Genomic DNA, 27772 nt, shown 5'->3' with positions numbered 1-27772 from the left:
TGAACCTAAAGTATAACCAGTCCAAATTAAATGAACCCAAGTCACTAAACTTGTGTAATCATCACATCACATCACTTGCTATTATATTTTATAATATAATAATGATAATAAAACATAAGGTTTGTGTGTCACGGTAAAACTGTTATTGACAGTTAAATCTTTATCGATATTTGAGATTATTTAAAGGTGATTTTTTGAATGTGTGATTCAGACTATCCGATTACAAATTAATGGAAAGGTTACAAATTAATGGAAAGGATTGTCTATTGCATATGACTACATGCGGTAGACAAAGATATCGGTGGAGATAATGGTGGTGAGGCCGTATTTACTAGCTATAAACTGAAACATTAGATTTGATTCTGAACAGTGCTAATATTCATGCATAATATTTTTTGGTTAACAAATTTGTTGCTGATTCTTCAAGTAGAGATAGAGGACCAAATTATTTAGGTTATCTTTAAATATAAGTGGATAATAAAATTGTGTACACCGGCTAGTAGTTTTATGCTAAAATATGTTAACACACCGGAAACTCAAAGCTTTGTTTTTATTTCTTAAAATTATTCTCCAAATTATGGATAGTTCCGGGCCACGATTTTAAATATATATCGCTGATAAGGCATGTTTGCGATTATCATTGTCATCACCATCGTCTTAGATTTATGTGCTTACCACAAGTTTGCAGGTCAACTAATGTCGGGCAGCGCAATAGTATGGCCAAGTTTAAAAAATTCTAAAATTCCTGTTCCAAGAACTAATATTTTTAGTTACAGAGGTTCCAAGAACTATTGTAAGTTGTAACACTTAAATTCAACTTTTCTCATTTTCTTTTCCTATTATCACAACAGACGTCGCCTATTAGGCGCATGATGCCGCAGTCAAACAAACGCCCTCACGTACAACCCCAATCTGTGCGTAGTGATCATGAAGAGCATCATAGACCTCATGTTCCTTTAGGTGATCGCCAGACGTCTTCTTCGACGAGATCCGCTTTCAATGCCGCTGATTTCAACATATATACCAGATGGTGAATTTTTTTAAGAAACTATAGTAATTTTAATTTTCACAAGAAAATCTCCAAAACATGGGTAGAGGAGGAAGTGGATCATCGGGTGGGAGATCGGGATCAAATTTGCCCCAATAATATGATGATTATTTTGGACTATTCTCTGTGATGTGGTGGTCTTAGGAAATAGGCGGTCTTGGATAATAGGCATTGATTTTTCTTGTTTTGAAGACTGGTTGGTTGGTTTTTATTTTGCTGCTGTTAGAACTTTTAGTTTTAGCTTCCTATGTTATTCAGTTTTTTGTCTCAGCAGTGCAGAAACAGGGAGCACCCAAGGACTGTTTGTGTGTGCTTCCCTTGTTATTTTGCTTTAGTTTTTTGGTGTTGTGTGCTCTTGATTTTCGGATATCAAACCATTAATTGATTTGAATCGTCAATCTTTGAACTCTCGATTTTTATTCGTGAGAAGGGAAAAATGAGTAAAAACCCTTGTCGAGACTTTGGATTCGGGGGTTGATTACGCGAAGGGAAGGTGCTAGCACCCTAAGCGTCTACGGTATTCCGTAGGAACCTCTTACCTAATTTATCTTGTGCTAAATTCATTGCTTATTTGAAAATTATTACCTAAAAATCTAAGTGAAAGAATTGGGGGAGAAGAAGTATGTTTTTTGATTATTTTTATTTGATTTGGAAGGATAAAAATCCTCTGCCTACATACCCTTAAAGAAAAGGGATCAAAACCAATGTAGTTCACCTAAAAAAAATCTTTTGATGGGTTGGATTGATTTTAACAATTTTAGAAAAAAGTTTTACGAAGAGATTAGAGGCCTCAAGGCATGAGAGAAAAAATAAGGTGAGGTTGTTCAAATTTTAATTACAAGAAAATCAAGTCTAATATGAATATTAATTCAATTAAGCATTTGATTAAGAAAATAAAAAGGAAAACACTTGGGTTACAAACCAAGGTTTATTAAGAAAATATTTTTGGAGTTTTGCATATTTGATTTTTTTTGGAAAAAATGATTATTTTGGAACTAACGGAGAAAACTACTGTAACGGCGTAACGTAACAAGAAATAAGTGTGAAGTGTTGGTGCATATTCTCGTTTATGGATATTTACAAGGGACCTAGATACATGCTAAAGCCTCAAGAGAAAATAAACGACAAGAAAAATAAAGTGCACAAATTAAATTACATCAATTCCTAAATACACGCTAAAAATAATAACAATATAATAAGATGACAAAAATTAAACATGCATGAGATGATTCAAAATACTAATACAAATATACTATAACAATAACAAAAAACAGTAAATAAATGATTAACACAAAGTAAAGCATTTTTTGTAAACTTTTAGAAAAAAATTTGTAAGTGAAAGAGGTGCAGAAAGTAAAAAAAACAGGTGTAAAAAAGAAAATAGTAGTGAAATTTAAAAAAACAATTGGCTCAGGCAGATCAGATCTGAACTGTCTGATGAATCAGAAGGCTCAGATCTGATCTCAGAGAGATCACATCATAGCCATATGATCTAAGATCTAACGGTTTTTAAAAAAACAGCACAAAAGCAGAGAAATAACACAGGAAACACAGATCTGACGGTCCAAACAGAAAATACACCATATTTCACACAGGAGAACACACACATGATTCCAGATCAAAACACGCAGTAGCCATCAGATCCTAGAACAATCCAGATCTGATGCATAAAAACAACGGAGTATGGTGAACATTACGGTGGCGCACACATGGTATCAGGGGGATATATATATTGGCTTGCTCGGTTTCCGCGCCGGTTCGGTTTGTTGGTTGTTGAAAGGAGATGAAATTATTATGTTGTTATGTTGTTGGAAAGGTTGTGTTCATGAAGTTCATGTTATATTCATATTGTTCTTGAGTTTGTTCATGATTTTGGTGGTTTTGATTCTGAAATTGGGAACGAGAAAGGAAATTAGGGTTTCTGTGTGAAATCTGCGGCTGCCAATGATTGGAGTCTGACTCTGACCTCCCCTTTCTTTTTTGCAGGTTTGATTTTATAGCATTAGGGTTGAAGAGAAAAAGGAAACAACTTGCAGAGGCAGCAACCGTGTTACTCGATTTGGAAACAAAAGTTTGACCCTATGAATCTGCCTGAATATGAGGCGTATGGAAAAATATATTTTTTTTGGACCCTTGCTGGAATTTTTCAGTCTCATTGACATTATCGGATAAGAACAGAAAATAAACTATTAAATATATAAAAAAAAAAGTAACCAATTTTAAAATCAAAATTAAAATTAAAACTAATAAAAGATGGAAATTAAATAATGAAATAAAGAGTAAATAAAGAGAGAAGAGGGTCCGACTCTGAATAAAAAATGAGGTACTTCAAAGTAACCTCTCTACCGAAATTTCTTCTGAAACGACGAAAATTCCCGACTTTAAAAATACGAATAAAATGGGTAAGAATAGAGAAAAGTGGTCAACATTTGGGGTATGATATGTTGTATCTTGTTGCTTGCTGCTGTTGTTAGAACTTTGTATTTCTTTACTTTGCTAGAGTTGGTAGTTCTTATACCTTCTTATGCTGATGAAGATTTGTTGATCCAACAAAAAAAATTATTTCTTTAATTTATTTGTCTAATTAATTTTATTTCATTAGGAAGTGCTATAAAAAAACAGTGGAAATTTAATTTATCTTTTTAATTAATTAATTGAATCCTTTTTAAAATAAAAAAAGAAAAAGAGTATTACTGGCAAATTTAACATTTAATATTAATTGGAAGCAAAATTACTGGCGTATTTAGTGAATAGTATTATTGGTCGTAACTTTACTGGTGGAATAAAACAGCCAGTATTATTTTGTTACATTTCCTATACTACGTTATTGGCGGATTTTTTCGTCAGTATTTATTGGCAGATTATTCCGCCAGTAATTGCTGGAGTAAAAATCCCTCAGTATTGCTTCCTCAAATCATCCCCAACACTACTGAGGGACACCAACCCATCAGTAATATCCATTACTATATCCATTACTGACAGATTTTGTGCATTATTAAGGGTTTATTTCTGCCAATAATAAGCAAATTTCTTGTAGTATGTATTTAGTAGCAAACATTTTAAATTAAACTCCTTAATCCTCCTAACCCCTAATTCTTCATACTCCCTACTATATTTGATGCAGTTGTAGCTGTTTGTTTTATTATAACGACGTCGTGTTTATATCCTGCCTGCATAATTTTAGACGGTACCACGAAACGTCTAAAATTGTTGGAATGTTCGCTAAAAAACAGTTTCATCCCCATTTATTTGTTTTCAAATGCGTCACTAATATTTAGTTAGATTCAAATTCATTGATTCCCTGTCGTTATAGTCCCACTAAAAATCAACAAAGGACCACCATTTTTTGCAAGGTATATTATTATGTGGAGTTTAACGTTGAGTATCAATGGATCCTGCTGCTAACTCTTTTTCTCTTGTGAATATAATACATCCAATTCCTTCTTGTGTATTTGAGTCATGAAAACCAAAACCTTTCCACCATTCATGCCATCAATGGGCACACTACCCTCTCTATATTTTAATGCCACCCTCATCTATTAAACTATTGTAAAAATGAAAAGAAAATAAGATATGTTGTATTAAACTTCTAGTTGAACAGAAATTAATCAATTATTTCGTATTTGACTTTTCAAAAGCAACATGTCAATGTCAAATATTCCTCTTGCTTTGAAAACTATTCATTTTGAGAGGAATGATTAGTTAATTAGTTTATATATCCCTGTGCCAAGCTATAAATAAACACCTTAATACACACAAATTACCATTCTTTTCTTGAGCAAAAGTGTGAATTTTCAAGTTACCAAAATTGAAATTAATGCTTAAGTGGAACTGATTTGAATCCTTTAATCAAGGTCTTGTGTTCGAACCATAAAGATTAGAGGCGGAGCCTTTTGAAGAAATTGGAAGCCTTGGCTACCTCGAAACTTTTATTAAACTTTGAGTAAGATCAAACTTCTAAACGATATGGTGTTCGACACTAAATGACTTTGAGTAAGATCAAGTAACTAAAATCCTCCACATAAAATTTTAAAGATGTTTAAGTTGTACAAGATAAAAAGTAAACAAGAGACTTATAAGTAAACAAGAGACTTATAAGGTATCTGTATTTTTATGTTCAAGTAACACTATAACACACTGAAATTTTGTTTTGTACAATATGATATGATATAAATACACTAATATACATAAATATCGATCTGTAACACACTTTCTAGCACATATAATGTAAAATCTTTCAAAAAAAAAATGTACACATAATGTATATATTTGGCGATAAGTGTACAACATTGTAGATTGAATGTAATTGAAATGAAAAAAAAAAGTATACAAATTCACATTGTTATGAACATATCATGCTCCTGCATCTGCATCACGATCCGTAAAGAAAGAACCACTCTTACATCTTCTGTCACTAAAAGAAAATGTTGATGATGACGAGTTACCATTGGAAGAAGAAATCAAAGGAACACTCAAACGACGACACTGCACAACCGGTGGATTAAACCGACCACTCTTATAAAAGCTTCCAAACTTAGCTCTAATTCGAACATCAAAATCAACAGCCAAATCATTGTGAATCCCAAGACGCCTCTCTTCAAAATACTCGTCAAGTTCTTGACGTCCAAGATTGATCCTAGTATTTCCTTTAAACTCTATAGGTTCAAGAAATGTTGTATTCTTGTGTCCTTGATCGAACGGTGTCAAACTCACATAACTAAAACCATTGTCTTTGTACCGAGCAATCACAGTGATTCTTCGGTAATAAACAATTGATTGATTTTGTGGTTTGGTGTGTTGCTTTTGAATTTTCTAGGTGATTTCGTTGGAATATACCAAAGAGTAAAAAGAGAACATAGATCATTGACTTTTGGAAAGAAGTGATGAAGAAAAATTCAATTGCTTGAGTAACAAGGAACTGGTGGATGGGTCAATTTTATTCAGAGATGAGTTTATAAATATTATATTTTTTGTTGCTGAGATTATATGTGAGAGAGAGAGAGGAAATAAACTATATTAACACTTCAAAATATACGAATTTAAAATAATTTATTCTTCGAAAGTTAAAAGAAATGATAAAAAGGAGAGAAAAAACTTTATCATGTTACATATACGAATTATAATTCGCTATTGCTACAAATATGTAAAAAAAATAAAATCAAAACTGTTAATTATAAATTTAGTCCGGGGGGTTTATTTTTTGTTACAGTGTTTTATTGAGTTCTACACAATCATCAAGGATTTGACATGAAATGTGAAAGGTAAAACACAAAAAAAAAAAAAGAATGAAGTGAGCATTGTGCGCTGAATCTTCTATATTCAGTGATCAAAATAATACCCAGTTAGTTACATAATGAAGCTTTCTATCCTATTTGTAGAGAAAAATGAGTGGTTAGCTCTATAACTGTTTCACACACTTCGTAACTAACAACCAAACTACCATTAAGATACACACACGTGTGATATGTTTACATCTAAAAATAATTATTATTATGTTAGTTGAAATCGGAGATAGACAATTAGAGGTTAGACAAGTTTTTTCATTTGATGGAAGGTTAAGCAAGGGCTATGTAAGCTAGTATGTGTGTCTCGAAGACATCAGACTTAGTTGAAGCTCGAGTTGGACAATGAGGCACTAAACTCACACTCCCTATTTATAGTGGCGCTAACCGCAAATAGCGATAAGTAAGGAAGCACATTGGATGTCCATTATAGACCTTCTTAACAAATAATGTCGTGAAGTGGAAAGTTGGTAACCGAGAATGGGGAGCTACGAACCCCTCAACAAAGGAAACTAAGACAAACAAGGATCAAAAAAAGCCTTGATTCACATGTCATGGAGTTGGAGTCTAGACGAGCCAATTTTGGTGACAATTATGTCACCTATACCTCATATAAAGATGTCTCGCAGACTTTGTCAATCAAATTCAATTGATCTTTGCTTCAATAAGACCTCAACAGATTCATATGATACCTATATAGGAGGCAACTTCTACTTATTTTGATTCACAACCTATTATTTTTTTCTCATTGTTATCCCTAGGATAAACCTAGTCGCAAATAATACGTATCATTGCATATAGTTGTATTACTCATTGGTTTTTATTCTTCTATTTTATAAGGTACATTTATTTTCAGTAATTAACATATTAAAGAGATATATTGTAGATCAGTGGCGGAGCCGGACAAAAATATTTGGGATGGCCACCATCAAAATAAACTAAAATATATAAATTATATTTGCATACAACATATTTAAGTTGTAATAAATTAAAAATCGATAATTCAAAATTTAAACTACACAATACATAAAATCGATAATTCTCTTTTATTGTTTTCGGTTTATTTATTTATTCTCTACACTTTTTAGTCATTTTTTTATACACATGATATTTTCCTTATAACTTCCATTTGCTGCAATACTATCTGCTAAATTTTTGTATACTAATTGCTGCAAGTATATTTGATAAACTAATGAAATTTAGAGTTCCAATACTTCATCAACGCAGCTGCATTATTTTAAATCATATGATATGCATGTTCCACACTTTTGCTAGTTTATCATTGCAACTCATTAATCCTAACTTGGTATAAACTCACCATTCTCCTCCATCACATTCTAACCAGAATCCCCCTGAATTCTGGTTTCTTTGATTGTAATTTTAGAATGTGCAGCGAACATAATCATTATCTTTCATGCAGTGTTTATAATTAGTTGAAAAATAGTTATGTGTAATAAGGAGAATAAGGAATATGCCAATTTTAAGATAGTCACATTTTTTAGTGGTAGGACTAGGAGCTACCAAGGTTTGGATTAGGAAGTTGTTTGTGATGGTGAATTACACTTAAGTTGTTTATAATTAGTTGAAAAAATTGTAGTTCTGAGATCCTCGGCACTTAAGTGCCGATGGTTTTTTTTTTCCTTCCTTTTTTCGTCGGCAGTAAACTGTCGAAGGAACTTCGATAGTTAACTGCAGCCAGTTCATTATTTCGGTAGTTAACTGCTGATGGGACATTTTCAGTCTCATTTACTAATCTTTCATAAAAAAAAGATACATAACACCCACCACCCCATGATTTCCGGCCAGACTGAGATTTTATTGGTTAACATTAATTTCAGGACTATTTCTTGATAAAATTTAAGAGTGATTATTTTGCCATGTCATTCTTGAAATTTTCTTAATAAAATCTTTCTTGATATATAGCATTGCTCCCTCCATAATTTACATGTACTTCTAAAATGGTATTCATTCTATAATCTAATGCATGCCTCCAAACGTACAGTAATGAATTTGTAACGGACTATATACAGAAATTAATCAACATTTATACAACAAAGCACAAACCTGCAATGTTGAGATTGAGAGAATAACAAGAAGACGGTTAACTTTATGATGGACCTTGTTGGAACAAAATGTGTTTCACAATGAACCTTATTGAGTTTTGATGATAACAAGGTATTAAAAATTGTCAATTGGTTATTACTAATTATTGTTCAAGTGTACAGGACCAAAAGGCTAGTCAAGTAATTTCAATAGGTCTTGGAAGAACAATGGAAAGAAAAAGAAATTCTAAGCATCTGAAGAAAACTGCGTCTGAAGCTAGAGTGCTCCTGAAGCTGAAGTGCTTCTGAAGTGATGACGTCATCAGAAGCAGAAGGTCATCAGAAGCAGAAGGTCATCAGAAGCAAGGTTTTCATCAGAAGCAATATCTTCACAAGAAGCTACATTTGATCCTTTAATCAAACTGAAGATCCAAAGTAGCTGGTTCTCAATTCGGTCTTATCTAAGAAGAACGAAGAATTGAAAGGGAGGTACCAACGGTCATATGAATAGCACTGAGCATTTGTCCTTCGTTAACAGAGTTGACAAAGTACAAGTGTACAACCACTACCTCCACTACTCTATTTTTGTCCACGCTACAAGACAAGACAACAGCTATGCCTGCAGAATTTGTGCCTTCAAGATGGGAATAAATTTGAAGCTGATTCTTCAAAGGACTACACCCAAATCAGGCAAATGATTACTGGTGAATGATCAAAGGATTTCAAACGACTCTTTAGACGTACTGATTATCTCAACGTCTCTTTGACACCTCTATATAAAGAAGTGAAGACTTGAAGATTGTAGATAGAGATATACAAGTTCAAAAGCGCCAAAACTCTGTCAAATTGATTCTACAAAGCACAATGAATTTCTACACTGATTTGATACATCTTAGAAATTCAAAGTCTAGAGTCTTTACTGTTTTGTATTGAGAACACCACTGATTGTATATCAAGTGTTCAAGTCAAACTCAATTCTCTGTATTTTTGTTTGATCAGAAGTCTCGTGCCTGCGTGCTTGAGCATTAGAAGTCTCTTGCTTAGTGCTTGAGCATTGGAAGACTCTTGCGTGTGTGCTTGAGCATTTTTGTGAAGTCTCATACTTAGAAAGTATTGAGCAGTTGTAATTTTTGTGATTATAGTGAAATCTCCTTGGAAGTGCAAGGGGGACTGGACTACTTCCGTGTTGTGGAAGGAACCAGGATAACTGCTTATGTCTTTGTCGTTCTTTTCTCTGCTCTGTTCTTTTCCGCTGCATATCTAATTCTGATCACTTCATCAGAAGCACTCACAAACTGCTTCTGAAGTTTTATTAGAAGAAGATTAAAAAGAGAGAAAAAGAAAACACAATTCAACCCCCCCTTCTTGTGTTTTTCTCACCTTCAATTGGTATCAGAGCCTGCTCTGTTATCATAGCGCTTAACAGTGTTACAGATCAAGATCCTATAGAAAAACATGTCTAGAGGAGAGGAATCAAATACAACCTTAAAATACACAAGTGTCAAACATGACTATGATACTGCTGACAAGAAAACGGACTCTGGTAAAGCTCCAAAGTTTAATGGAGACCCAGAAGAGTTTTCATGGTGGAAAACAAATATGTATAGCTTTATCATGGGTTTGGATGAAGAGCTATGGGACATATTGGAAGATGGAGTTGATGACCTGGATTTAGATGAAGAAGGAGCTGCAGTAGACAGAAGAATACATACTCCTGCTCAGAAAAAGCTTTACAAGAAGCACCACAAAATCAGAGGGATTATTGTGGCTTCTATACCTCGCACCGAATATATGAAGATGAGTGACAAATCTACTGCAAAGTCTATGTTTGCGTCACTATGTGCCAACTTTGAAGGCAACAAGAAAGTGAAAGAGGCTAAAGCTTTGATGCTTGTTCATCAGTATGAACTATTCAGAATGAAGGATGATGAGAGTATTGAAGAAATGTACTCAAGATTTCAAACTTTGGTTTCTGGATTGCAAATACTGAAGAAAAGCTATGTTGCTTCTGATCATGTCAGTAAGATTTTGAGAAGCTTACCTTCAAGATGGAGACCCAAAGTAACTGCTATTGAAGAAGCTAAGGATCTAAACACTTTAAGTGTTGAAGATCTTGTTAGCTCACTCAAAGTGCATGAAATGAGTTTAAATGAGCATGAATCCTCTAAGAAGAGTAAATCCATTGCTTTACCATCTAAAGGAAAGACTTCAAAATCCTCAAAAGCCTACAAAGCCAGTGAATCTGAAGAAGAATCACCTGATGGAGATTCTGATGAAGATCAATCTGTAAAGATGGCTATGTTGTCCAACAAACTTGAGTATCTGGCAAGGAAGCAAAAGAAATTTTTGAGCAAAAGAGGTGGCTACAAGAACTCAAAGGAAGAAGATCAGAAGGGGTGCTTCAACTGCAAGAAGCCTGGTCATTTCATTGCGGATTGCCCTGATCTTCAGAAGGAGAAGTCTAAAAGCAAATCCAAGAAATCAGGCTTCAACTCCAGTAAATTCCGAAAACAAATCAAAAAGAGCTTGATGGCAACCTGGGAAGATTTGGACAGTGAATCTGGTTCTGATAAAGAAGAAGCAGAAGATGATACAAAAGCAGCCATGGGGTTAGTGGCAACAGTATCATCAGAAGCAGTATCAGAAGCTGAATCAGATTCAGAAGATGAAAATGAGGTATACTCCAAAATTCCTAGACAAGAACTTGTGGATTCTCTAAAAGAACTTTTATCACTGTTTGAGCACAGAACCAATGAGTTGACAGATTTAAAAGAAAAATATGTTGATTTAATGAAACAACAAAAGTCAACTCTATTGGAACTGAAAGCTTCTGAAGAAGAACTAAAAGGGTTTAACCTCATATCAACAACATATGAAGATAGACTCAAAATTCTTTGTCAGAAGCTACAAGAAAAATGTGATAAAGGTTCAGGCAATAAACATGAGATTGCCTTGGATGATTTTATTATGGCTGGAATAGACAGAAGCAAAGTTGCTTCTATGATCTACAGCACATACAAGAACAATGGCAAAGGGATTGGATATTCTAAGGAGAAATCCAAAGAATACAGTCTCAAGAGCTACTGTGATTGTATCAAGGATGGATTGAAATCCACCTTTGTGCCTGAAGGTACAAATGCTGTAACTGCTGTTCAGTCAGAACCTAAAGCTTCTGGTTCTAAGGCTAAGATCACATCAAAGCCAGAAAACCTCAAGACTAAGGTCATGACAAAATCTGATCCTAAGACTCAAAAGATTAAAATTCTGAAAAGATCAGAACCTGTTCCTCAGAATCTGATTAAACCAGAATAAAAAATCCCAAAGCCAAAGGATCAGAAGAACAAAGCAGTTATTGCTTTTGAGAAAACAATACCTAAAGGTGTCAAACCTAAAGTATTGAATGATCAGAAGCCATTCTGCATTCACCCCAAGGTACAAGGGAGGAAAAGTAAAACCTCCAGAACTAATCCAAAAGGACCCATGAAGATATGGGTACTGTAACGCCCACCTTCGTTTAGGCAATTATATTATAATTATATAATATATGCATGATTTTGGTATGTTTTGATGATTTGTGATGAATTTAGTAATTTGATTGATGACGTGAAAAATTATGAGTTTTGGAGGATTTGATAAGATTAGAGAATTTATTTTATTGTTAAATAAAATAAAGATTTGAAAAATATTTAGTTGAGGGCTGTTTTGATATTTTAGATAGTTTTGGGGGTGAAAGTGAAATAAGATAAGTTATTAAGGAGAGATATAAAAGGATAGACCTAGGTTTAGAAAAAAAAAACACTTCGTACGTGAAAACTTTTGGAAAAGGGGGAAAAAGCTTAGAGAGGAGCAAGAGACCAAGAGGGCCGTGATTTTCTTCATAACTAGGTAAGGGTGAGACTAATAATTCAATAGTGTTAATCTCTGTAATTCTGATGATTAGTTGACAAAGTTAGAATTAATTTGGAGAAGTTTTGGAATTAGGTCAAAACCTTAAAAATTAATGATTAAACGGTAAAACTTGTTTAGATTGATGAAAGAACCGCCCTTTAACCTTAGAATATGTTTAGGATGAATTCTGGAATCAAAACCAAGCTTTGAAACATGTTGTAGGATGGATTTTTGAGAAAAACCCTAGTCTGCCCGTGCTTCTGTTCATCGCTCGCCACAGCGAGTGATGGTCCTCGCCTCGCGAGTGATGATCTTCATCGCTCGCCACGCGAGCCCTTCCTTTTCGCCTCGCGAGTTGTCTGGTTCAACTCGCCATGGCGAGCAACCCCTCCTCGCCTCGCGAGCTTAGGCAGAGTGTATGTCATATTTTGTATTTTCGACTTTTTAGTTGGACCTTGAGTGCCTTTAAGTGCCTAAACATACCTAGAGATGATTAGGAATGATTTTAGGACAGGATTGAACCCAGAACAACATCAGTTTGGGAGATGAGTGTTACTCGCCATGGCGAGTAAGTACTCTCGCCTCGCGAGTACAACCAGGACGAACTTGTTTATGTGTTTGTGCGATTTGTGTCGCACTTGTTGATCAAGAGTGAACCCCTAATTGGTAATGAGACCTAGAGATATCGTTTAATGCAGACTGTAGAGTTGTTTGAGTTATATTTATAATAATTGGATATGAACTATGGTATTGTATATTCATGCAAGATAAGAAGATGTGATAATGATACAAATTATGTGCTTTGATATAATGATATCATCTTGTTATGTGACCTGTTTATGCTACTTCCGTTATTTAACTAAGTGCATAAGTATATGATGAAGTTTAGCTCCAAATTATTGGATGCATGTTGATAAGTCGATTACGTTGTTTTGTTCATATGTGTCCATGCATAGCATATCATTGAGCTTAGTCCTCACCACGAATATTAGGAGCTTTGTCCTCCGCACGTTTTATAGGAGCTTTGTCCTCCGCACGATTAAAGTATATTAATACTTATGATGACGATTGGTACCACATGCATATAAGGAGTCTAAGAGCATTGTCACATTGTCATGATTAAGATGCCTTGTTGATAATGATTGATTATGTGATTACGTGATATGTGTTTATTGATTATGTTATGTTATTCCTAATGATTGGATATATGATTACGTGATAACTGTTTAGCAATTATGCAAAGTTAATAATGGAATGATTATGATGTTGATTTATGATTCTCATTTACATTGATTAATGTTATTTTATTATGAAATCTCACCCCTTCTGCTTGAAAATGTTGCCCTTCGTATGGGTAACTTGCAGGTGATCGTGCTTAGTGTGCAGTTGCCGTCGTGAGTGGCCTTGCCTTCACTGTGTCGTCTAGGTCGCTCTGATACGTAACGGGATGGGGTTATATGCTATAACATGCTTCATTCTTTTACGTGAACTGCTATGATAATTTCTGTTTTGATTAACTCTTTTAAGATACTTTGTTAGGGCCTGTGTGCCAAAACGTTTGTGAATTATGTTTATGATTTTCCGCTGCAATGTTTAAGTTATTGGTTAAATTATTATTTAACTGTTGGATTACGTTATATGTGATATCCCGTTGTTTTGATGCTACTCTGATAAATGCTATGTTTTTAAAGAAATTTTGATATTGGGAAAACGGGGTGTTACAATTGGTATCAGAGCAGGTCGGTCCGTCCGGTCAATTAGAGAGTCGTGTCGAGTCTTAGTAATATTATATTACTATCTTATACTGTTGTTGCTACTTTTGTAGAATATCAGAATGGCTGGAAGAAACGATGCTGCGTTAGCTGCTGCTCTACAAGCTGTTGCCCAAGCTGTGGGACAACAACCTAACGTGAATGCTGGCGCGAATGCTGAAGGTAGGATGTTGGAGACGTTCATGAAGAAGAACCCTCCGACTTTCAAGGGACGTTATGACCCTGATGGAGCCCAGACGTGGCTAAAAGAGAATGAGAGGATTTTCCGGGTTATGCAGTGCACTCAGGATCAGAAGGTGCGGTTCGGTACTCATCAGCTAGCCGAGGAAACTGATGACTGGTGGGTTGCTCTTCTGCCTACCCTTGGGCAGGAGGGAGCTGTTGTGACTTGGGCTGTTTTCAGGAGGGAGTTCCTGATGAGATACTTTCCGGAAGATGTTCGCGGGAAGAAGGAGATCGAGTTCCTTGAGTTGAAGCAAGAAGTGTGCCCGGTGTGGCAAGAAAGGTGATGTAGTATTTTTCTATCAATCAAAAGTAAATATTTTTGTGTATATCATCTCCACAGGGACTAGCGCGATATTCAAGCCATTCAACAATCAATATTGTTCTAAGTGTATGGATTTAAAATGTGTGTTTGTGTAAACTATATAAACTATTTGACATAAAATAAATAGAGAAGAGATAGGGCTATTTCACTTGGGGTCAGGACATTCAACCAAGCGTAACAGCTGCAATCTCTCGATCGATTAACGGATTCTAGCTTTTTAAACGATATTATCACAATCACTCGACAATATCATTCGTGTCCAAATGATATCGTTATTTCTAAGGGATCGTTTAAACATCGATTTCCCAAACATTTAAACGATCACAAAGTCGATTGGATAGTTTAATCGACGAATTCCCAACCGATTAAATTACCCAAAAGCATTAAGTCCTAGATTAAAAGTGATTATCAAATATTAACATCCATGTCTAGAGTGATAACTTAAGATAGATTGTTATTCTATTTCTAGATTCAAAAGTATGTGTCCATATCATTTTGAATCTCAATAAATCATTAAATACAAAAATAACAACAATATTGAATAAACAAGCTAGAACCATATATTAAAAGATCAAGAGTTTACATAATGACTTGTTTGAATACCTCAAAACCCACAAGGGTAGATGTAGCTACATATGTCTATGATAGCTTTGCAAAGATGAAGAAAAGATGAAGATTCCATAACAAGATTCATGATGTCTCAATGAATCTTGGGTTGAATCTACTCCTAACACCTTGCTTTGTGTTTCTCTAGAAATGCCAAACCAAAATTCTCCCAAAATGAGAACATGTTGTGTTGCTGCTCCCCAAAACGTGAATTCCTCCTCTCCCTCTTGTGTTATGCGGCTGCCCTTTTGTTATTCCCTCACTTCCATCTTTTTTGTTCTCCCTCGGGTCAACCAACAACACTTGGGTCAAGGCCCATTTATTTATAAAACACATGCTGCACGTGTGGCATATGTGCTAATTACACCATGCTATTGAAATTTTGCCATTACTGTTCAGCACTTCAAAGTGTCACAACTTCATTATTTCATCTAGCCATTGATAGTAATAATAGGTACTAAGACACTACTTGATTCAATAAATAAGAAAATGATAATTTATTTAAAATGACTCTAAATTAAGTACTAAATTAATAGAAATAGAATTAAAACTTAATTAAAAAGACTCTAAAAATATGATATGACGGATTGTCATCACAACCCCAAACTTGAATCATTCCTTGTCCTCAAGGAATTCACTTGTAATATTGACAATCGACGGTGAAATAACAATTACCTAACCAAGTAGTAGTACCCAAAAGTTCATCTCCCTCTAGCCAATAATGAGCTAGTTTGACTTTCATGCATCCACCATTCACAACTCCACGCAACAATATGATAAGGGTTCATACTCAATCAACGTGCAGGTGTACATATTACCATACGCTTGAAAAGTTTCTAAACATCAATCAAAATCAATGTCATTACACAGTTTGAGGTCTTTTAGGGTTAAAACGGGACTTAGGTAAAGGTGGGATAATATTTGGATAAGTAGGCTACACAAAATTTGAGTTAGGAACTCCTACGGAAATTAAAACAAAAATTAAATCCCTCATTCACCCTTTGAAACAACAATTGTAAAGGTACTAGAGATTATTTGTAACTTTCGGGACAATCGAGTTTGAAATTACTCAGATTTTTCATTGTTTGTCCCCTTATTCTTTTCATTCTATTTTGGTTTTTTTTTTTTTTTTTTTTTTGATACACCATTTTTGTGTATATTTTTCATGCTTTGTTCTTTGTTCTCTAGTACCCCACCCAAAACTTAGTTGGTTGCAAATTCCAAAAGCAACCCCAAACTTATTGTTTAGCAACACCCTACTTAGCCGAACTCAAATATAACATTTTGGGTTAAATCCTAAAAGTCTCTAGGCTAAATATGTAGTTTGTCACCGAACAAAAAGATCTAAACCTATCGGCTCAATTTGGCTTTCAAAAAGGATAATTTTAAATTAAATAAGGGTAGGCTTCAAAGGCTCACATGATCAAGCACTTTCGCCTCAGTGTGTAAATGACAAAGACCAATCAACAATAAAGAAACAATGCAAGTTCTAGAAATGTAGTTGCACGGAACACTCTATATAAGTAAACTGAAAAATAAAATTTGGTTATGAACCTTACAGTGTTAGATATCTGGGAGTTGTGACTACCTATCACATATGTCGTACACTTCGCCTTTGAATGTCAAATCACTACCTCCTTATGAACTTTTGGAATACCGCTTGACTACACAATTGTTACTAAACTGGAAAAAGTCAATAAACAAGCAAATTCATCAATAATAAACAAGTTCAAATTCAATTACGTAACGGGGGTACACTGAATTATTAAAACAACACCACAATTAAAAATTCAACTGACATCTACAAATACGAGTTATTGAAAAAGAACTGATGTGGACTTTGATTTTTTTTCTTTTCAGTCCATCTTTTCACACTTTGTTTTATTTTTTTATTTTTTTTTTACAGAATAGAAATACCTTCTTCCCCTTTTGTTCACATAATTCTTCCTTGCTAATTAACCGTTCCTTTTTCTTTGCAACCATCATCAGTTCTTCAATCTGAAACGGATATAACTAACAAGAAATTTTTCTTTGTATACCAAAGAGGGGTTAGTGCAAATAACTATACAATAGCGAAAAAATATTTACAAATTATATACAAATGCTCAAAACAATACAAATTGTCGCGATACTTAAAATATCTAAACGCCAGTCCCCGGCAGCGGCGCCATTTTGATGTAGTATTTTTCTATCAATCAAAAGTAAGTATTTTTGTGTATATCGTCTCCACAGGGACTAGCGCGATATTCAAGCCATTCAACAATCAATATTGTTCTAAGTGTATGGATTTAAAATGTGTGTTTGTGTAAACTATATAAACTATTTGACATAAAATAAATAGAGAAGAGATAGGGCTATTTCACTTGGGGTCAGGACATTCAACCAAGCGTAACAGCTGCAATCTCTCGATCGATTAACGGATTCTAGCTTTTTAAACGATATTATCACAATCACTCGACAATATCATTCGTGTCCAAATGATATCGTTATTTCTAAGGGATCGTTTAAACATCGATTTCCCAAACATTTAAACGATCACAAAGTCGATTGGATAGTTTAATCGACGAATTCCCAACCGATTAAATTACCCAAAAGCATTAAGTCCTAGATTAAAAGTGATTATCAAATATTAACATCCATGTCTAGAGTGATAACTTAAGATAGATTGTTATTCTATTTCTAGATTCAAAAGTATGTGTCCATATCATTTTGAATCTCAATAAAGCATTAAATACAAAAATAACAACAATATTGAATAAACAAGCTAGAACCATATATTAAAAGATCAAGAGTTTACATAATGACTTGTTTGAATACCTCAAAACCCACAAGGGTAGATGTAGCTACATATGTCTATGATAGCTTTGCAAAGATGAAGAAAAGATGAAGATTCCATAACAAGATTCATGATGTCTCAATGAATCTTGGGTTGAATCTACTCCTAACACCTTGCTTTGTGTTTCTCTAGAAATGCCAAACCAAAATTCTCCCAAAATGAGAACATGTTGTGTTGCTGCTCCCCAAAACGCGAATTCCTCCTCTCCCTCTTGTGTTATGCGGCTGCCCTTTTGTTATTCCCTCACTTCCATCTTTTTTGTTCTCCCTCGGGTCAACCAACAACACTTGGGTCAAGGCCCATTTATTTATAAAACACATGCTGCACGTGTGGCATATGTGCTAATTACACCATGCTATTGAAATTTTGCCATTACTGTTCAGCACTTCAAAGTGTCACACCTTCATTATTTCATCTAGCCATTGATAGTAATAATAGGTACTAAGACACTACTTGATTCAATAAATAAGAAAATGATAATTTATTTAAAATGACTCTAAATTAAGTACTAAATTAATAGAAATAGAATTAAAACTTAATTAAAAAGACTCTAAAAATATGATATGACGGATTGTCATCAAAAGGTCATGTTGTAGCTGATTGCAATCGTACTGACATTGTGTGCTTTAATTGCAATGGAGAGGGTCACATTAGTTGTCAGTGTACTCAGCCTAAGAGGGCGCCGACTACTGGTAGAGTCTTTGCTTTGACTGGGACTCAGACAGAGAATGAGGATCGTTTGATCAGAGGTACTTGCTATATTAATAATACTCCTTTAGTTGCTATTATTGATACTGGTGCTACGCATTGCTTTATTGCTTTCGATTGTGTTTCTGCTTTGGGTCTTGAGTTGTCTGATATGGATGGAGAGATGGTTGTCGAAACTCCAGCTAAGGGTTCGGTGACTACTTCTCTCGTATGTTTGAAATGTCCTTTGTCTATGTTTGGTCGTGATTTCGAAATGGATTTATTTTGTCTACCTTTGAGCGGTATGGATGTGATTCTGGGTATGAACTGGTTAGAGCACAACCACGTTCTTATTAATTGTTTTAGTAAGTCAGTTCATTTCTCTTCCGTCGAAGAGGAAAGTGGTGCAGAGTTTTTATCTACTAAGCAGCTGAAGCAACTGGAACGCGATGGTATCTTGATGTTTTCATTGATGGCTTCTTTATCTGTTGAGAACCAAGCAGTGATTGATAGGCTGCCGGTGGTGTGTGAATTTCCTGAAGTTTTTCCAGATGAGATTCCTGATGTGCCTCCAGAGAGAGAAGTTGAGTTTTCTATTGATCTTGTTCTTGGAACGAAGCCGGTCTCGATGGCACCTTATCGTATGTCTGCTTCCGAGTTATCTAAGTTGAAGAAACAGTTGGAGGACTTGCTTGAGAAGAAGTTTGTTAGACCAAGTGTTTCACCTTGGGGAGCGCCGGTTTTGCTAGTAAAGAAGAAAGATGGTAGTATGCGGTTATGTATTGATTATCGGCAGTTGAACAAGGTAACTATCAAGAATAGGTATCCACTTCCGATAATTGATGTTTTGATGGATCAGTTAGTGGGTGCACGAGTTTTCAGCAAGATTGATTTGAGATCGGGTTATCACCAGATTAAAGTAAAAGATGAGGATATGCAGAAGACAGCTTTCAGAACGCGTTATGGTCACTATGAATACAAAGTTATGCCTTTCGGTGTGACCAATGCACCTGGAGTGTTTATGGAGTATATGAATCGCATTTTCCATGCATTTTTGGATCGGTTCGTAGTTGTGTTCATCGACGATATTTTGATTTACTCCAAGACTGAAGAAGAACATGCCGAGCATCTGAAGATTGTCTTACAAGTGTTGAAAGAGAAGAAACTTTATGCTAAATTGTCTAAGTGTGAATTTTGGTTGAATGAAGTGAGTTTTCTTGGCCATGTTATTTCCGGAGATGGTATTGCTGTGGATCCGTCTAAAGTCGAAGCTGTATCGCAGTGGGATACTCCTAAGTCCGTTACAGAGATTAGAAGCTTCTTGGGCTTAGCTGGTTACTACAGAAGATTTATTGAAGGGTTTTCTAAGTTAGCTCTTCCGCTTACACAGTTGACTTGTAAAGGTAAGATTTTTGTGTGGGACGTTCATTGTGAGAGGAGTTTCGGTGAATTGAAGAAACGTTTGACGACTGCTCCAATTTTGATTTTGCCGAAGTCAGATGAACCTTTTGTGGTGTATTGTGATGCGTCCAAGTTGGGTTTAGGAGGTGTGCTTATGCAAGAAGGTAAAGTGGTAGCTTATGCTTCAAGACAGTTGAGAGTTCATGAGAAGAATTATCCTACGCATGATCTCGAGTTGGCGGCTGTAGTCTTTGTGTTGAAGATATGGAGACATTACTTGTATGGTTCGAGGTTTGAGGTGTTTAGTGATCATAAGAGCTTGAAATATTTGTTCGATCAGAAGGAATTGAATATGAGGCAGCGAAGATGGCTAGAGTTGCTAAAGGATTATGACTTTGGTTTGAATTACCATCCGGGTAAAGCTAATGTTGTTGCAGATGCTTTGAGTAGGAAGACATTGCATATGTCCGCCATGATGGTCAGAGAGTTGGAGTTACTTGAACAGTTCCGAGATATGAGTTTGGTTTGTGAATGGTCACCTCAGAGTGTGAAACTGGGTATGCTGAAGATTGATAGTGAATTCCTGAAAAGCATCAAAGAAGCACAGAGAGTTGATGTAAAGTTTGTGGATTTGTTGGTTGCTAGAGATCAGGCTGAAGACAGTGATTTTAAAATCGATGTTGAAGGCGTCTTGAGATTCCGAGGGAGAATTTGTATTCCAGACAACGAGGAGATTAAGAAGATGATTCTTGAAGAGAGTCATAGAAGTAGCTTGAGTATTCACCCGGGAGCTACGAAGATGTATCATGATTTGAAGAAGATTTTCTGGTGGTCTGGTTTGAAACGAGATGTGGCACAGGTTGTGTATTCCTGTTTAGTTTGTCAGAAGTCGAAAGTTGAGCATCAGAAACCCGCGGGGATGATGGTACCTTTAGATGTGCTAGAATGGAAATGGGATAGTATATCCATGGATTTTGTGACGAGTTTGCCGAATACTCCTAGAGGGAACGACGCAATTTGGGTTATTGTTGATAGATTGACGAAGTCAGCTCATTTTCTACCTATTAACATTAGTTTCCCTGTTGCCCAGTTGGCAGAGATTTACATCAAGGAGATTGTGAAGTTGCATGGTGTTCCTTCGAGCATTGTATCAAATAGAGATCCAAGATTTACTTCTAGATTTTGGAAAAGTTTGCAAGAGGCCTTGGGTTCGAAGTTGAGATTGAGTTCGGCGTATCATCCACAGACAGATGGTCAGTCGGAGAGGACAATTCAGTCGCTAGAGGATTTGTTGAGAATTTGTGTTCTTGAGCAAGGAGGAACTTGGGACAGTCATCTTCCGTTGATCGAGTTCACTTATAATAATAGCCATCATTCTAGTATTGGAATGGCACCGTTCGAGGCTCTGTATGGTCGGAGATGCAGAACTCCGTTGTGTTGGTTTGAGTCAGGTGAAAGAGTGGTCTTAGGACCAGAGATTGTTCAGCAAACTACTGAGAAAGTTCAGATGATCCGAGAGAAAATGAAGGCGTCGTAGAGTCGACAGAAGAGTTATCATGATAAGCGTAGAAAAGATCTTGAATTTAAGGAAGGAGACCACGTGTTTTTGAGAGTCACTCCTATGACTGGTGTAGGACGTGCTTTGAAGTCGAAGAAGTTGACCCCGAAGTTCATTGGTCCATATCAGATATTGGAAAGAGTTGGAACGGTGGCTTACCGAGTGGATTTACCGCCGCATCTTTCGAATTTGCACAATGTTTTCCATGTGTCGCAACTTCGAAAGTATGTTCCGGATCCATCTGATGTAATTCAGAGTGACGATGTGCAAGTTAGAGACAACCTTACGGTAGAAACTTTACCGTTAAGGATTGATGATCGTAAAGTGAAGACGTTGAGAGGCAAAGAGATACCTCTCGTGAGAGTCGTTTGGTCGGGAGCGACTGGTGAAAGCTTGACGTGGGAGCTTGAGAGTAAGATGCTGGAGTCGTATCCAGAGTTGTTTACTTAAGGTAAATTTTCGAGGACGAAAATCTTTTAAGTGGGGGAGAGTTGTAACGCCCACCTTCGTTTAATTGTTATTTAATCGAGTTTAGGCAATTATATTATAATTATATAATATATGCATGATTTTGGTATGTTTTGATGATTTGTGATGAATTTAGTAATTTGATTGATGAGATGAAAAGTTATGAGTTTTGGAGGATTTGATAAGATTAGAGAATTTATTTTATTGTTAAATAAAATAAAGATTTGAAAAATATTTAGTTGAGGGCTGTTTTGATATTTTAGATAGTTTTGGGGGTGAAAGTGAAATAAGATAAGTTATTAAGGAGAGATATAAAAGGATAGACCTAGGTTTAGAAAAAAAAAACACTTCGTACGTGAAAACTTTTGGAAAAGGGGGAAAAAGCTTAGAGAGGAGCAAGAGACCAAGAGGGCCGCGATTTTCTTCATAACCAGGTAAGGGTGAGACTAATAATTCAATAGTGTTAATCTCTGTAATTCTGATGATTAGTTGACAAAGTTAGAATTAATTTGGAGAAGTTTTGGAATTAGGTCAAAACCTTAAAAATTAATGATTAAACGGTAAAACTTGTTTAGATTGATGAAAGAACCGCCCTTTAACCTTAGAATATGTTTAGGATGAATTCTGGAATCAAAACCAAGCTTTGAAACATGTTGTAGGATGGATTTTTGAGAAAAACCCTAGTCTGCCCGTGCTTCTGTTCATCGCTCGCCACGGCGAGTGATGGTCCTCGCCTCGCGAGTGATGATCTTCATCGCTCGCCACGCGAGCCCTTCCTTTTCGCCTCGCGAGTTGTCTGGTTCAACTCGCCATGGCGAGCAACCCCTCCTCGCCTCGCGAGCTTAGGCAGAGTGTATGTCATATTTTGTATTTTCGACTTTTTAGTTGGACCTTGAGTGCCTTTAAGTGCCTAAACATACCTAGAGATGATTAGGAATGATTTTAGGACAGGATTGAACCCAGAACAACATCAGTTTGGGAGATGAGTGTTACTCGCCATGGCGAGTAAGTACTCTCGCCTCGCGAGTACAACCAGGACGAACTTGTTTATGTGTTTGTGCGATTTGTGTCGCACTTGTTGATCAAGAGTGAACCCCTAATTGGTAATGAGACCTAGAGATATCGTTTAATGCAGACTGTAGAGTTGTTTGAGTTATATTTATAATAATTGGATATGAACTATGGTATTGTATATTCATGCAAGATAAGAAGATGTGATAATGATACAAATTATGTGCTTTGATATAATGATATCATCTTGTTATGTGACCTGTTTATGCTACTTCCGTTATTTAACTAAGTGCATAAGTATATGATGAAGTTTAGCTCCAAATTATTGGATGCATGTTGATAAGTCGATTACGTTGTTTTGTTCATATGTGTCCATGCATAGCATATCATTGAGCTTAGTCCTCACCACGAATATTAGGAGCTTTGTCCTCCGCACGTTTTATAGGAGCTTTGTCCTCCGCACGATTAAAGTATATTAATACTTATGATGACGATTGGTACCACATGCATATAAGGAGTCTAAGAGCATTGTCACATTGTCATGATTAAGATGCCTTGTTGATAATGATTGATTATGTGATTACGTGATATGTGTTTATTGATTATGTTATGTTATTCCTAATGATTGGATATATGATTATGTGATAACTGTTTAGCAATTATGCAAAGTTAATAATGGAATGATTATGATGTTGATTTATGATTCTCATTTACATTGATTAATGTTATTTTATTATGAAATCTCACCCCTTCTGCTTGAAAATGTTGCCCTTCGTATGGGTAACTTGCAGGTGATCGTGCTTAGTGTGCAGTTGCCGTCGTGAGTGGCCTTGCCTTCACTGTGTCGTCTAGGTCGCTCTGATACGTAACGGGATGGGGTTATATGCTATAACATGCTTCATTCTTTTACGTGAACTGCTATGATAATTTCTGTTTTGATTAACTCTTTTAAGATACTTTGTTAGGGCCTGCGTGCCAAAACGTTTGTGAATTATGTTTATGATTTTCCGCTGCAATGTTTAAGTTATTGGTTAAATTATTATTTAACTGTTGGATTACGTTATATGTGATATCCCGTTGTTTTGATGCTACTCTGATAAATGCTATGTTTTTAAAGAAATTTTGATATTGGGAAAACGGGGTGTTACAGGTACCTAAATCTGAATTGATTAAAACTGCAGGTGTGCTTAAGTGCAAGAGAGAAACAAAGGTCATGGTACCTAGACAGCGGATGTTCATGGCACATGACTGGAGAGAAAGCTTTGTTCCTTACCCTTACAATGAAAGATGGAGGAGAAGTGAAGTTTGGTGGCAACCAAACTGGAAAAATCATTGGTACAAGTACTATTGGTAATTCCTCCATCTCAATAAATAATGTGTGGCTTGTAGATGGTCTGAAGCATAACCTATTGAGCATTAGTCAATTTTGTGACAATGGGTATGATGTAATGTTCAGTAAGACCAACTGCACACTAGTCAACAAGGATGACAAATCCATTACTTTCAAGGGAAAGAGAGTTGAGAATGTCTATAAAATAAATTTCTCTGATTTGGCTGATCAGAAGGTAGTTTGCCTTCTGTCAATGAATGATAAAAAGTGGGTATGTCATAGAAGGTTGGGACATGCTAATTGGAGATTAATCTCTAAAATTAGCAAGTTACAACTTGTCAAAGAATTGCCTAGCATTGATTATCATTCAGATGCACTTTGTGGTGCATGTCAGAAAGGAAAAATTGTGAAAAGTACTTTCAAATCTAAAGACATTATATCAACCTCCAGACCCTTAGAATTACTCCATATTGATCTTTTTGGTCCAGTTAACACTGCATCTTTATATGGAAGTAAATATGGATTAGTCATTGTCGATGATTACAACAGATGGACTTGGGTAAAATTCATTAAAAGTAAAGACTATGCTTGTGAAGTGTTTAGCAGCTTCTGCACTCAAATACAATCTGAAAAAGAATTGAAAATTTTGAAAGTCAGAAGTGATCATGGTGGAGAATTTGAAAATGAGCCATTTGAATCTTTTTGTGAAAAACATGGGATTCTCCATGAATTTTCTTCTCCTAGAACTCCACAACAAAATGGGGTTGTAGAGAGAAAGAATAGAACCTTACAAGAAATGGCCAGAACCATGATCCATGAAAACAATTTAGCTAAACATTTCTGGGCAGAAGCAGATAATACTTCATGTTATATTCAAAATAGGATCTATATCAGACCTATGTTGGAGAAAACTGCATATGAACTCTTTAAAGGAAGAAGACCCAATATCACTTACTTTCATCAGTTTGGATGTACTTGTTACATTCTAAACACTAAAGACTATCTGAAGAAATTTGATGCCAAGGGTCAAAGAGGAATCTTTTTAGGTTACTCTGAAAGGTCAAAGGCGTACAGAGTGTATAATTCAGAAACACATTGTGTTGAAGAATCTATGCACGTAAAATTTGATGATAGAGAGCCTAGAAGTAAAACTCCAGAGCCAAGTGAAAGTAATGCAGGTACAACTGATTCTGAAGATGCATCAGAATCTGATCAACCTTCTGATTCTGAAAAGCATTCAGAAGATGAATCTAGTCCGGAAGCTGAAATCACTCCAGAAGCTGAGTCTATTTCAGAAGCAGAACCTAGTTCAGAAGTACAGAATGAAAATGCTTCTGAGGATATTCAAGATAACACTCAGCAAGTTATTCAACCTAAATTCAAGCACAAATCGTCACATCCTGAGGAGCTAATCATTGGAAGCAAAGATAGTCCTAGAAGAACAAGATCACATTTCAGACAAGAAGAGTCTTTAATAGGATTGCTTTCAATAATTGAGCCAAAAACTGTTGAAGAAGCTCTCTCAGATGATGGTTGGATACTAGCTATGCAAGAAGAACTAAATCAGTTTCAAAGGAATGATGTGTGGGATCTGGTACCCAAACCTTTTCAGAAGAACATTATTGGAACAAAATGGGTATTCAGAAACAAGTTGAATGAACAAGGAGAGGTAACCATAAACAAAGCCAGACTTGTTGCTCAAGGTTACAGTCAATAAGAAGGCATTGATTACACTGAAACATTTGCTCCAATTGCAAGATTGGAAGCAATCAGGTTACTTCTATCCTATGCAATTAATCATGGCATAATATTATATCAAATGGATGTCAAAAGTGCTTTTCTTAATGGTGTCATTGAAGAAGAAATTTATGTCAAACAACCTCCTGGGTTTGAGGATCTTAAGCATCCTGACCATGTTTATAAACTTAAGAAATCACTATATGGCTTGAAACAAGCTCCCAGAGCTTGGTATGATAGACTAAGTAATTTCTTAATTAAAAATGATTTTGAAAGAGGACAAGTTGACACAACACTCTTCAGAAGGACTCTTAAGAAAGACATTTTGATTGTGCAAATATATGTTGATGATATAATATTTGGTTCTACTAATGCATCTCTTTGCAAAGAATTTTCTAAGTTAATGCAGGATGAATTTGAAATGAGTATGATGGGAGAATTGAAGTTCTTTCTTGGAATTCAAATCAACCAAAGTAAAGAAGGAGTATATGTTCATCAAACAAAATATACAAAGGAGCTTCTGAAGAAGTTTAAGCTAGAAGATTGTAAAGTGATGAACACTCCAATGCATCCAACCTGCACCTTAAGCAAAGAAGATACTGGAACAGTAGTAGACCAGAAGCTATACAGAGGTATGATTGGTTCTCTGTTATACCTCACTGCATCTAGACCTGATATTTTATTCAGTGTATGCTTGTGTGCAAGATTTCAATCAGATCCTAAAGAATCTCATTTAACTACTATTAAGAGAATCTTCAGGTATCTTAAAGGAACAACTAATCTTGGACTCCTGTATAGGAAATCCCTAGATTATAAGTTGATTGGATTCTGTGATGCTGATTATGCTGGTGACAGGATTGAAAGAAAATCAACCAGTGGAAATTGTCAATTCCTGGGAGAGAATCTGATATCCTGGGCAAGCAAAAGACAAGCAACTATTGCTATGTCTACAGCAGAAGCAGAATACATTTCAGCTGCAAGTTGTTGTACACAACTACTTTGGATGAAACATCAGTTGGAAGACTACCAGATTAATGCTAACAGTATTCCCATTTTTTGTGATAATACTGCTGCTATTTGTTTGTCAAAGAATCCAATTCTACATTCAAGAGCCAAGCATATTGAGATCAAACACCACTTTATCAAAGACTATGTTCAAAAAGGGATTTTAGATATACAATTCATTGATACTGAAAATCAATGGGCTGATATATTTACAAAACCTTTATCTGTTGAAAGATTTGATTTTATTAAGAAAAATTTGAACATGCACTTTGTGTCTGATTGAAAAATTGCTTGCCTCTGAATAAGAAGTTTTTGGTTCTGAAGATTATTCAGAAGCATCTGGTCCATCAGAAGCTCTTAACTGAGGTTCTGAGGAAAATGTGCTTCTGAAGATGACGTCAGCACTAAGACTTCAGAAACGGTATTATTTGCTTCTGAATAGCAAGGCTAGTGGGAACGTTGGCAGTTACTTTTTGTAACAGCTGTCCCATTACCCAAAGGTTAGTTTTCTGAAAAGTCTCTGACGTGGTCTATTTGTATTGGAGTATAACAAA

General features: G+C 35.6%; 1 protein-coding gene across 1 annotated transcript in view; it reads right to left on the bottom strand.

Annotated features, from left to right (window-relative positions):
- Nucleotides 1-27772, bottom strand: part of LOC11422231 (disease resistance protein RPV1) — a 112701-nt gene that overhangs the window by 68217 nt on the left and 16712 nt on the right. Inside the window, exon 6 of the mRNA XM_003619865.4 lies at nt 8395-8448. The gene's annotated coding sequence lies outside the window, so the exon portion shown is untranslated. The remainder of the gene's footprint in view (nt 1-8394; nt 8449-27772) is intronic.

This window comes from Medicago truncatula, chromosome 6 (assembly GCF_003473485.1).
Source record: "Medicago truncatula cultivar Jemalong A17 chromosome 6, MtrunA17r5.0-ANR, whole genome shotgun sequence".
Classification (NCBI taxonomy): domain Eukaryota; kingdom Viridiplantae; phylum Streptophyta; class Magnoliopsida; order Fabales; family Fabaceae; genus Medicago; species Medicago truncatula.
This window is presented reverse-complemented; position numbering and strand designations above follow the sequence as displayed.